This window comes from Mauremys mutica, chromosome 1, assembly GCF_020497125.1.
Source record: "Mauremys mutica isolate MM-2020 ecotype Southern chromosome 1, ASM2049712v1, whole genome shotgun sequence".
Taxonomy (NCBI): domain Eukaryota; kingdom Metazoa; phylum Chordata; order Testudines; family Geoemydidae; genus Mauremys; species Mauremys mutica.
The window spans coordinates 306681300-306694413 of NC_059072.1; the positions used below are offsets into that span (position 1 = coordinate 306681300).

Below are 13114 nucleotides of genomic sequence, written 5' to 3' on the forward strand. Positions count from 1 at the left end.
ATGCCCTGCCTCCGCCCCGCCCCCTTTCCCGCCCTGTGCTTCTCCGCTGACAAACACCCCCTCCCGCAGCGCAGGCGCAGTGCGTGTTGGAACCGAGTCTCTCCGGAGTGAGCGTCTCCCCCTCCCCTGACTGAGGGTGGCGGCCGCGCTCCCGCGAGCGAGGCGGGGCGGGGCGGCGCGGCAGCGATGCGCTGCTGGGACAGGTCCAGGCGCAGCGCAGGTAGCTGAGGGAGGGGAGAGGTGGGGAAAGCCGCTGGTGCCGCCCCGCCCCTGCTCCAGCTGCGCCATTGGGAGCTCCCTGCCCGCGGCTGCTGCCGGTGAGGGGCGCCGAACCGTTAGCTCCGGAGCCCTGGCGGTGAGTAGGTCCGGTCCCCCCTCCCCCGCCGTAACGGGGGGCGCCTCTGCCTGCGCTCGCGGGGCGACCGGGCAGGTTAACACCCTCCCGGCTGGGCGGCTCTGGGGAGCCGGATTTCAGCTCCCTCAGCTCGTACCCCGCCCCCCGAGACCGGCTCGTCCTTCCTGCCCGGGCAGGGTTTGGCTCCGGCTCCGGCTCCGGGACTTGGCTGTTCGGGCTGCAAAGCCCTCGGCGTCCACTTTGTGCCCCTGGCTCTGGGGCTCAGAGACACGCTGGGCTTCTTCGGCCGAAACGTCCGTGTGCAGAGGCGCGGGCCGGGGCAGAGCGCGGGGCGGCGGCGGCGGCTGCTGCTGCGTGTGTCGCTCGCGGGATGTAAACTCCGTTGTCAGTGGAAAAGTCTCTTGGTGAAAGTTAGGCAGTGAAAGGGGTGGGTGCATCGTGCTGTGTGTGTGTGAGAGGGAGGGGGGGCATAGGTGAAGCGTTACCAGTACAGGTGGTGGGCTCGGCAATCGAGGGGCAGGGACGTGGCTGGCTGCGGTACCTGTTCCTGAAGATGCTGCCTTCCCCTGCAAACTACAAAGTGTGCTCTCATAACTTGTCTTCACAGACCATGAGAGTTGATAATGATCGTTTGGTTTCCTATTGGAAATAGTATGAAACCTGCCAGTGTAGTTACGATTTAAAGAAATGTTTCCAGCTAGACTTACACTCCAGATTCTTAAAATAGATAAATAAACCGGTAATATGAATGGAAATATTTTCCTGGTTCTTTAAATTTTAAAAATCCGAAACCAAAACCAAAAAAACCCAAACATGTACACATAGGGTGTGGAATGCAAACAAAAATATGATGTTGCTTCCTGGCAATCAGAAAGTGAAACTAACTTGCAGTAAAAGTGAAACTGATGAGCCTATTTTTATTGTAGGAACTAGGTAAATAAACATAAGTGAACAATAAGTTGTTTTCATAACCTAAAAAACCCCAACACTTTGTGCACAATGTTTTATGGACATGTTAGTGACTTAATTTTAAATCTTGTTTTTTCAAGGTGATTTCTGACTAGATTGTAAAATTTCACTGTAGACTACCACTTGGCATACAATGTCTCAGTTCAAAAAGTAACTTCTTTTCCAAGTTTCAAAAATGCTGGCCTTTTTATTTTTAGAACTTGTGGGTACTGGGTGGTTGTTGTTTTTTTTTAATTATCTGTTTAAATCTAGTACAATGTCTTAAAATCGCTTCTTAAAAATACGTGATCTCAAATACTGTCAACTGCTCTAATACAAGTCACAGCCCTGCAAAGACCTAGGCATATATAGCTAGCTCTGCACATAGGAGTACACTCATTGGAGCCAAGACTTCCCCAAGGTCACCTGCTTATATGAAGTTAATTATTTGCATAAATATTTGCAAGATTTGGTCATTATATATGGGGGTGTGTATATATATGTACATGCATATTCATATTAGGGGTGTCTGTCTAAAAAAAAACTTGGTCCCTGATTGAAGGTAGAGTCTGTCATAGCTCTGTGTTGAGGGTGTGTGTATGTGGTAGGCAGCTGAGCAGACAGTGTCCAAACTGTTACTCTGAAACTCTGTGCTAGGTAATCAAATTGTTCATTGCTTAAGCTCCAAGAGCCAGCTTTTGAAAGGTATGTAGATGCCTAAATACCTCAGGACTCAGCTTGGGGAAAGGCTAAAGGGTTTGGTCTGGAGATCTAAGTGGCTAATGTGCTCCTAGTAGTGGAGTAGTAATACATAGCTCTTCTGCTTCACTTTTCATCAGTAGATCTCAAAATGATTTACAAAGGAAGTCGGTTTCATTATCCCCATCTTGCAGGTGGGGAAACAGAGGCACAGAAAAGTGAAGTGACTTACCCAAGTTCACCTAGCAGGCAAATGGCAGAGCTGGGAATAAAACCCAGGTCCTCTGAAACCCAGAATAGGGAGCAGGTTGTGATGGTTGGGTAGTGGAGTATTGTATACAAATTTGAACAGGCTCATGGAACGCCAGAAGCTAACTGGATACAAATATGCTTGTTGAGAAGACCTGGAAGATCATAAGAATGGCCATACTTGGTAAGATCAAAGGTCCATCCAGCCCAGTATCCTGTCGACTGACAGTGGCCAATGCCAGGTGCCCCAGAGGGAGTGAACCTAACAGGTAATGATCAAGTGATCTCTCTCCTGCCATCCATCTCCACCCTCTGACAAACAGAGGCTAGGGACACCATTCCTTACCCATCCTGGTTAATAGCCATTAATGGACTTAACCTCCATGAATTTATCTAGTTCTCTTTTAAACCCTGTTACAGTCCTAGCCTTCACAACCTCCTCGGGCAAGAAGTTCCACAGGTTGACTTCCTTTTGTTTGTTTTAAACCTGCTGCCCATTAATTTCATTTGGTGGCCCCTAGTTCTTATATTATGGGAACAAGTAAATAACTTTTCCTTATTCACTTTCTTCACATCACTCATGATTTTATATATTTCTATCATATCCCCCTTAGTCTCCTCTTTTCCAAGATGAAAAGTCCTAGCCTCTTTAATCTCTCCTCATATGGGACTCGTTCCAAACCCCTGATCATTTTAGTTGCCCTTCTCTGAACTTTTTCTAATGCCAGTATATCTTTTTTGCAATGAGGAGACCACAGCTGCACGCAGTATTCAAGATGTGGGCGTACCATGGATTTATATAAGGGCAATAAGATATTCTCAGTCTTATTCTCTATCCCTTTTTTAATGATTCCTAACATCCTGTTTGCTTTTTTGACTGCTGCTGCACTGTGTGGATGTCTTCAGAGAACTATCCACGATGACTTCAAGATCTCTTTCCTGATTAGTTATAGCTAAATTAGCCCCCATCATATTGTATGTATAGTTGGGGTTATTTTTTCCAATGTGCATTACTTTACATTTATCCACATTAAATTTCATTTGCCATTTTGTTGCCCAATCACTTAGTTTTGTGAGATCTTTTTGAAGTTCTTCACAGTGTGCTTTGGTCTTAACTATCTTGAGCAGTTTAGTATCATCTGCAAACTTTGCCACCTCACTGTTTACCCCTTTCTCCAGATCATTATGAATAAATTGAATAGGATTGGTCCTAGGACTGACCCTTAGGGAACGCCACTAGTTACCCCTCTCCATTCTGAAAATTTAGCATTTATTCCTACCCTTTGTTCCCTGTCCTTTAACCAGTTCTCAATCCATGAAAAGATCTTCCCTCCTATCCCATGACAACTTAATTTACGTAAGAGCCTTTGATGAGGGACCTTGTTAAAAGCTTTCTGGAAATCTAAGTACACTGTGTCCACTGGATCCCCCTTGTCCACATGTTTGTTGACCCCTTCAAAGAACTCTAATAGATTAGTAAGACACGATTTCCCTTTACAGAAACCATGTTGACTTTTGCCCAACATTTTACATTCTTCTATGTGTCTGACAATTTTATTCTTTACTATTGTTTCAGCTAATTTGCCTGGTACTGACGTTAGACTTACTGTAATTGCTGGGATCACCTCTAGAGCCCTTTTTAAATATTGGCATTATATTAGCTATCTTCCAGTCATTGGGTACAGGAACTGATTTAAAGGACAAGTTACAAATCGTAGTTCCGCAGTTTCACATTTGAGTTCTTTCAGAACTCTTGGGTGAATGCCATCTGGTCCCAGTGACTTGTTACTGTTAAGTTTATCAATTATTCCAAAACCTCCTCTAGTGACACGTCAATCTGTGACAATTCCTCAGATTTGTCACCTACAAAGGACGACTCAGGTTTGGGAATCTCCCTAACATCCTCAGCCATGAAGACTGAAGCAAAGAATTCATTTAGTTTCTCTGCAATTACTTTATCGTCTTTAAGTGCTCCTTTTGTATCTCAATTGTCCAGGGGCCCCACTGGATGTTTAGCAGACTTCCTGCTTCTGATGTACTTAAAAAACATTTTATTACCATTTGAGTTTTTGGCTAGCTGTTCTTCAAACTCCTATTTGACTTTTCTTATTACATATTTACACTTAATTTGACAGAGTTTATGCTCCTTTCTATTTACCTCACTAGGATTTGACTTCCACTTTTTAAAAGATGCCTTTTTATCTCTCACTGCTTCTTTTACCTGGTTGTTAAGCCACGGTGGCTCTTTTTTAGTTCTTTTACTGTGTTTTTTAATTTGGGGGTATACATTTAGGTTGGGCCTCTATTGTGGTGTCTTAGGAAAGTGTCCATGCAGCTTGCAGGGATTTCACTCTAGTCACTGTACCTTTTAATTTCTGTTTAACTAACCTCCTCATTTTTCCATAGTTCTCGTTTCTGAAATTAAATGCCAGAATCCACAGAATAGTGTACTGCTCAAAGTACACTATTCACTGTCTTCAGTAAGCAAAACCAGGAGTTCTGTGTAGCACAATCTTGTGTGTTAAGAATGGCTGTTGCCAGGCCTTGTTTTATGTCCTCTTCCTAATCTAGTATACTAACTACTGTATCACTAGCTTGATATTAGATTGATATTAAAGTAAATCTTACGAGTCCCAACTTCAGTTTTTCAATACACTTTAAATTTTTGTACTGAAAAGTTACCTATTCTCTACAGTTTATCAGGAGGTAGCTTCATCTTTTCACAGCAAAGCAGGGAATAACTAGATTAGGTTTGTTTTTTGCTGCCTAGGCGGCAGATGTAGATTAATACTGGGGAACAGAGACATCTCTTTCAGGTTAAGAAGATAAATACAAGTAGGCACATTGACAAAAACTGTAAATGTCTGTATACCACTGTAAGAAGATAAACAATAAGTGCACTAGAATGCCTAATGATGGAAAGAGGACTTTGGCAATAACTCTCCTTCCTCTATCTTTTCATAATGTCTGTCAGTGATATACTGTAATATCTGTAACTATGTAGACTCATAGACTTTAAGGTCAGAAGGGACCATTGTGATTATCTAGTCTGACCCCCTGCACATTGCAAGCCACAGAACCTCACATACCCCTTCCTAAAATAGACTCCTAACCTCTGCCTCAGTTACCGATGTCCTCAAATCATGATTTAAAGACTTCAAGTTACAGAGAATCCACCATTTTACACTACTTTCCCCATGCTGCAGAGGAAGGTGAAAGATGCAAGAGTAATACGGAACCTAAAAGATTCCATAAAAATCTAATGAGAATTTCAGTGGTGAGGAGTAACACAATAAAAAATATACCTATAATACTAGCAGGATGCCTTCCACTATTCTGAGTTCTTAGAGAGAGAACTTTCTCTTAGTTGCTTGTGAGAGGGATTCCTGAAAAGAAATGGTGAAAGAGGGCCAGGAGAGACAGAACTGAATAGTGTAATCTTTTGTCACTATTTATAGTTAGCAATTTCACTATGTGCTACAAAATGAAGCATGATCCCATATTTAGTCCTGCCATGAGTGCAGGGGACAGGACTAGATGACCTCTCAAGGTCCCTCCCAGTCCTATGATTCTGTGACAAACAGTGTGTGGGCAATGAAATCTGTTTCTTTAACTCACAAGACAATTCGCACCTGGGTGGGTGTCATTTAAAAGCTGTCCAGTCTTCTTGATCAGCCCTCCCCCTCCTCCCAATCCCAGAGACTAAGGCCTGGTCTGCGCTACAGATTTGGGTTTATGTAAGTTGCCTTGCAAATCTCTCCCATTGACATAAATGCCTCATTATGGCAATGCAATAAAACTACTTCCTTGAATGGTGTAGAGCAGGGGTTGGCAACCTCTGCCATGCAGCTCGCTAGGGTAAGAACCCTAGTGGGCCGGGCCAGTTTGTTTACCTGCTGCCTCCGCAGGTTCGGCTGATTGCAGCTCGCACTGGCCGTGGTTTGCTGCTCCAGGCCAATGGGGGCGGCAGGAAGCCATGGCCAGCACACCCCTCACCCGTGCCACTTCCCGCCGCCCCCATTGGCCTGGAGCGGCGAACTGCGGTCAGTGAGAGCCGCGATCGGCCGAACCTGCCAACGCGGCAGGTAAACAAACTGGCCCGACCCGCCAGGGGGCTTACCCTGGCGAGCCGCATGCCAGAGGTTGCTGACCCCTGGTGTAGAGCCATGTTTGTCTTTCTGAAGTTGATGCAGTGCAAGTAGAGATGCTGTGAGATCTGTCTTGAGCCTAACGGTCCTCCAGCAGCTGTCCTGCAATGCCATATTCCCTGATACAGTGATTGTTCTGGTCACAATTGTAGACTCCACTTCCGAGAGGTCAGAGACCAAAAGCCACTCTTCTTCCCTCTTAACCCCTTCCCCTGTGTGTTTTTGAAATGTCTCTTCCTAACAAGCACACCTTGCACACAACAAGAGCGAATTGCTATTGTCCAAGTGACAATGCATGAGTTCCATGTACTAGATGAACTCCTGCCTGGAGTAGACATAGTGTTGGATCTCCTGGGCTTGTGAGAAGAGGCTGTGCAATGTAGGCAGCCATAGAAATTTGGACATCTACAAAAAGATTGCATGGGGGAGGCAGGCAAAGGAGTATGATGGCTCAGGAGCAGTGCCATGTGAAAGCAGAGGAAATGCAGCACGTGTATCGCAAGGCCAGGAAGCCAACAGTCGATCTAGTCTGAGCTGCACAACTGCCACCTTTACTATAACCTGCATGCCATACTTGGCAGAGACTCCACCAGCACCCCACAAACCAACATGAATACCTTGGAGGAGCCCGAGACCGAGATTTCTGCTGTGAACAGCAAGGAGAAGGAGGAGATGCCGGGTGGAGAGGGGGAATCTAGACATGCTGTGACCCAGAACTTGTTCAGGACTCCCACACAGTCTAGTCAGTCCTGCCATCTGAACATGGATGAGCTAGATGAAGGGGAAGGGACTTTAGTAAGTGTGTGCATAAATTTTTCCTTACAGTGTTGAAATTTAAAAATTCCCCCCACCATCCCCAAGGTATCATGACCAAGTATTGAATTTTCATTGTTTCTCTTATACGAGAAGATGTAGTGGTTCAACAAACAAAGGTAGAGTTGGTACCTGCTTTTCATTTCCCTGTTGGATTAAGTGGGGAGTAGGGCATGCAGAGCAGTTTATGTACATAGGGCTGCATCTTGTATCCTCCTGAGAGATCTCAATGAAACTTTCATGGAGATACTCCACAGTCCTTTCCCGGAGGCTTCTAGGGATGACCTTTATTTCTTCCTCTGTGGAAGGAAATTTTCCCACACTAGTTTGCAATGAGTTTAGCTGGCAATATTACAGTAAACTGGCTAGTGGCATACAGGTCTGGGTTGGTTTGGGGTGCCAGTAGAAGCTGAGCTCTCTGTGCCTTTGTTACTCTCAGGAGTGAAATCAGCTAAAATCACAACCACTAGTGGGGAAAAATTGTGTAAATATTCAGTACAGTTGCCCTATACCTGGACCCATGGATTAGAGCAGAGGTGCTGGAACAATTTTTGTAGTGTGGGTGCTGAGAACCATTGAACCAAACTGTAAACCTTGTGTATAAGGGAAACCACTTCAAGCCAGTGGGTGCTGCAGCACCCCTAGTTCCAGCACCTATGGATTAGGGGCTGAAATTCTGTTTCGTACAACCAACATTCCTTTTCTCCCCTGCCTCTGGCAGTCCATATTCACTGTGGTTGCAGAACTGTGGTTGGAGGGCGAGTGCTTCTAAACAGCACCAAAAGCAACGTATTAATAGTGGACGTATCCAAAGTACTCCACTTAGGAAGGAACAGTCATTGCACGTATACAAAATGGGAAATGACTGCCTAGGAAGGAATACTGCAGAGAAGGATCTGGGAGTCATAGTAGGTCACAAGCTAAACATGAGTCAACAGTGTAACACTGTTGCAAAAAAAAAAGCAAACATCGTTCTGGGCTCTGTTAGCAGGAGTGTTATAAGCAAGATAGGAGAAGTTAGTTTTCTGCTCTTCTCCGCGCTGCTTAGTACTCCAGTTGAGGCATGTGTCCAGTTTTGGGCACCACATTTCAGGAAAGATGTGGACAAATGGGAGAAAGCAGGACTTTGGAGCGGAGCCCAGAGCTGGAGCGCGGAACAGCTCCGGAGCAGTGGAGCTGCAGGTTTTTGCCTGGAGCTGGAGCACAGCTCGAAAGTCCAGGGGAGAGCAACAAAAGGTCTCGAGAACATGACCTCTGAGGAAAGATTGGGGGGGAAAAAAGTGGGTTTGTTTAGTTTGGAGAAGAGAAGACTGAGAGGGGACATAACAGCTTTCAAGAACATAAGAGGTTGTTACAAGGAGGAGTCAGAAAAATTGTTCTTGTTAACCTCTGAGGATAGACAAGAAGCAAAGGTGTTAAATTGCAGCAAGGGCAGTTTAGGTTGGATATTAGGAAAAACTTCCTAACTGTCAGAGTGGTTAAGCACTGGAATAATTTGCCTAGGGAGATTGTGGAATCTCAATCACTGGGGATTTTTAAGAGCAGGTTAGACCAACACCTGTTAGAAATGGTCTAGATAATACTTAGTCCTGCCATGAGTGCAGGGAACTGGACTAAATGACCTCATGAGGTCCTTTCCGGTCCTACAATTCCATGTTTCTATAATAAACAATCTTATTAAAAAGTGGTTTTCTTTTTTTTTTTAATTCTGGAATAAGGGAGGTAGTCTTGAAACTTACCCTTCCCTTTCTGTTGTCACCGTAAATCTAATGATGTCTGTCTTTATCAGCAGCTGCTACCATTGCAGTCTTGGAGAGTTCCCCTTCCACATCTGCAGAACACCTGGCCCCATGAGGGGAAAGTAGGAGTAGGAAGGACATGCTTAGTGAAATCCTGCAAGCCGGTGCTGCATTGGACTGCAAGCAGAGGGCCTGGAGGGCTGACACAGCAGAGAGCATTGAGAAGGGACAGGAAAAAGGCCCAAGAAACTGAGAAGGCGATGCACCAACACATAATAGGGCTTCTTATGCAGCAAACACAAATGCTGCAGACCCTGGTTGATGTACAGGTCCATATGTCTGACTCTTCACTTTTTGCAGTCCTTAGAGAACTCCATGGTAGTGGCTTCCTACATACCCCAGCATTCCACATGGTATCACAGGTTGCATCTGTACCTCTACCACTCCATGTCGGGGGACAGCAAAGAGTGGTATACATGTAGCCACAATGGACTCTGTGCACTGAAATCGACAATTTTTTTTTCTAGCTTTCTAATTTCAAAGTGCCATTATGTTAATTTATATTTACAGTTTGTATAGCATTGCCTGTTTTTTCCACATTGTTTTTCTGTACTGTTTTTGCCACTCAATAAATAAGATTGTTTATTAGTTCACAACACATTGTAGATGCACAGGGGTACCCAAAGCATCCAGTACATTGTAAATGTAGAGCACCAGATAACTCATAGGTTCAAGAAAACACCCAGTCATATTTATAAAAGTACATCAAGCGCCGCATAGGTGCTGTTAGGAACTAAAGCTTTAGGCCTACAGAACTGTCCACCACAGCCTGTTAAAATTCTCTTTTAAAGGCTTCTTTAACTGCATAGTTTCACACTGAGCTCTTGTAATAGCCCTGTGTCTGGCTGTTCAAAGTCAGCAGACAGATGTTCTACCTCCACCATAGTGGTAGCTTTCCCCCATTTGCCTCAGAAATTATGCAGGATACAACATGCAGCTATAATCACTGGGATATTGTTTTAACTGAAATTCAATCTAGTGAGTAAACACTATCAGCGTCTCTTCAATCTACCAAAAGCATATTCAACAGTCATTCTGTACCTGTTGAGCTGGTGGTAGAATCTTTGCTTGGTGGTAACCGGTGTATGGTTTCACGAGCTAGGAGAGCAAAAGGTAGGCTGGATCCCCCAGAATCACTATTGGCATTTCAATATAGTCAGTGGTAATCTACCAGTGAGGAAGGAATGGCCCTGCTTGCAGCTTTCTGAACAATTTGTGTTCATAAAGATAACATGCACCTTTCCTGACCAGCCTACATTGATATCAGTGAAGTGTCTCCAATGATCTTCTAATGTTTGCGTAAGTAACCGTTTCTGTTGATGTACTCTGTGGCAAGGTGGACTAGTGCCAAAATGAGGATGTGCATGCCATAGAATATCAGGGTTGGAAGAGACCCTCAAGAGGTCATCTAGTCCAACCCCCTGCTCAAATCAGGACCAATCCCAGGATAGATCTTTACCCCAGTTCCCTAAATGGCCCCCTCAAGGATTGTGCTCACAACCTTGGTTTTAGCAGGCCAATGCTCAGACCACTGAGCTATTCCTCCTCCTGAGCATGCTATCTATTGCTCCACTGCAGTCCAGGAACCCCTTTGCTGCAAATCTATCTACTGTGTCCTGCACGCTGCCAAAGGTCTCAGTCCTGTGTAGCAGAAGATGATTAATGGCCAACACTCTTGCATGACAATGGCACCTGCCATGGATTTTCTTACTCCAAACTGATTTCCCGCTGACTAGTAGCAGTCTGGCATTATACATTTCCAGGGTGTGATTGCCCCTTGCTTCTCAGTTGTCAGTGCAGCTCAATTTGGTGTCCTTGCGGTGGAGACCTGGGGCGAGCTCAGCACACAGATCCAGAAATATATATATGGCCTCTTGCATCCAAAAGTTCTGCAGCCACTGCTTGTTGTCCCAAACTTGCATTATGATGTGATCCCAGTAGTCAGTGCTTGTTTCTCAGGCCCAGAAGCAGCACTTCACTGTCTGCAACTGTTCCGTGAACTCCACCAGCAAACTTGAATTGTTTTATCCCTTCAGAATCTGTCCTTGAAGGCATCATCATATCCCCTGTTGTTACGGTTGTTCCTGCGAGTCTCCAAATACAGGAGAATCATGTGTCCTGTATTTACAACAATCATGAGAATAATGCATAGCTCTTCAGGCTCCATGCTTCCATTATAGATGGTGGACATCAAAAAGTATCACAGGTTTGTAGGATTGAAAAAAAAAAGTACAAAAATTATGGGATGGGGTGGCAACTTGACCCCCATCTCCCAGAGATCCTTGAGTGAATCATTTGTATCCCACAACACATTGCAAAAATTTTCCAAAAGGCATTGCTTTTTTGTGGGGGTGGAGCAATGCATGGCATACTGGAATTACAATCCATCGTGCATTGCACTTTGCATTGACACAAGCATTCCTGGTAGATATGTCCAGTGCCATCACAAGCTGCTAAGTATACATGCACACGAGTGATATACTAACTTCAGCAGCTGGATGCTGCTGTAGTTTGTGTCAACCAAAATGTGTAGTATATACATGCCCTAAATCACTTTAACTGTTCATAGACCTTTGATCTGTTAGCATTGGCAAAACAACTGTGTAACTTTGGGCTGAAGCATGGAACTAGGCCACTGAACTGTAATTGCCTTCAAAGTTTTTGGTTGGGAGGTTGCTTATCTAGATTCATTGTGTTGTCTTTCTGCTTGTTTTTCCCCAATAGCCTCATATAAGCTAGACCCTTATACCCATACAGGGAAGTTTAATAACAGTATAACTAGACAGTAACTTTACCTCACTGAGTAGCTCCTCCTGGCCCTGGGGCTGTGGGTAAAAGAGCAAGTGCCTGCTGGAGCTGGGGACGGAGGGAGGAAGGGAAAAGCAAGTTTGAGCCGGGATGGGGGGAGGAAGAGCCTGGGGGAGCACAGAACGTAAATTTCTGTGCCCATATACAATATCAATAAAATTATTAGATCAGTATTATTTAATAATTACATAGTAGTTCCATGTGTACTACAAAGATCGTACTAAAAACTACCACTCTGACAGTGAATATTTGAAATAATCTTTTTAAAAGAGGAAGCCAGTCAAAAAGGAGGAAATTACTTGGCATGGAGTTCCCTTACTAATATAATTGAGTCACTATGTATTCGTATGTACCCTTAAACAAAAAAGGAGGGCAAGAAAAAATGATTACTTGGCAAGGTTCAAGATGTTTTTGAGCCAGATTCCTTACTAAAAAAAAATAATTTCCAATCCTTGGGGAGTTTATTGAGAGGAACCTAATGTAATGGGGGGTGGAAGGGGAGGGATGTAAAATGGAAATTAGGAGGTCTAATAGGTATTTTGAAGAACTATTAATCAAAGGTGTAAAAAACAAACTTGGGGTCATCTTTCTTTTATTGCAGCATGTAGTGAAATTGTAGAGGAGGACATTGTAAATTAGTGAAGAAAGGGTACACTGTTCAGTTCTGTGTCTCCAAGACCTCTTTCCTCATTCCTTTTGAGGGACCCCTCTCACAGGCAACTAAGTGCATAAAAGCCCCATTCAGCAAATTGGGGCCCATTGTGGTAGGCACTGTGCATGCAAAGAACAAAAAGACAGTCCCCTGCCCCAAAGAGTTTACAGTCCAAGTAATGGATGAGACAGTAAGTAGATACAACAAGCATGTATGTTGTACTTGTTTGCCTTCTTCAGATGACTGGTTTGTCAAGGCCTAATCTCCACAAAATGATTTTCCTTAGGTGTAATCTATTACCTCTTCAAGAGTTTGGGTCTCTGTATTAGCCAGGAAGAATCTACTCTTGCTGTGGCTCATACTCACTTTAATCATATTGGCTCTATTCGACAGCAGCTACTGCTTTCCTTCCAGCATGCCTTCCAGACATGCAAAAAATTTCTGTGAACAGACCCAGCTCATGGGTCAATTGGATCCTTTCTGGAGGCTCTAGGTTTTACCATTGTCTTTACATAAGTGTCCTCATTTGAAAACTATGGCTGAGACCTTTACAGTATTGATTTACAACAGAGCAAGTTGGAAAATTAAATTTCTGTCCTTGAAATTTTGGCATTTTGAAATTTGTATAAAAAGTCAATCATTA

At 44.2% G+C, this 13114-nt stretch overlaps 1 protein-coding gene across 1 annotated transcript in view; it reads left to right on the plus strand.

Moving 5' to 3' along the window:
- The first annotated feature begins 247 nt into the window (after window positions 1-247).
- The window catches only part of FNDC3A (fibronectin type III domain containing 3A), a 178541-nt gene continuing 165674 nt past the window's right edge, over window positions 248-13114 (plus strand). Inside the window, exon 1 of the mRNA XM_045013964.1 lies at window positions 248-355. The gene's annotated coding sequence lies outside the window, so the exon portion shown is untranslated. The remainder of the gene's footprint in view (window positions 356-13114) is intronic.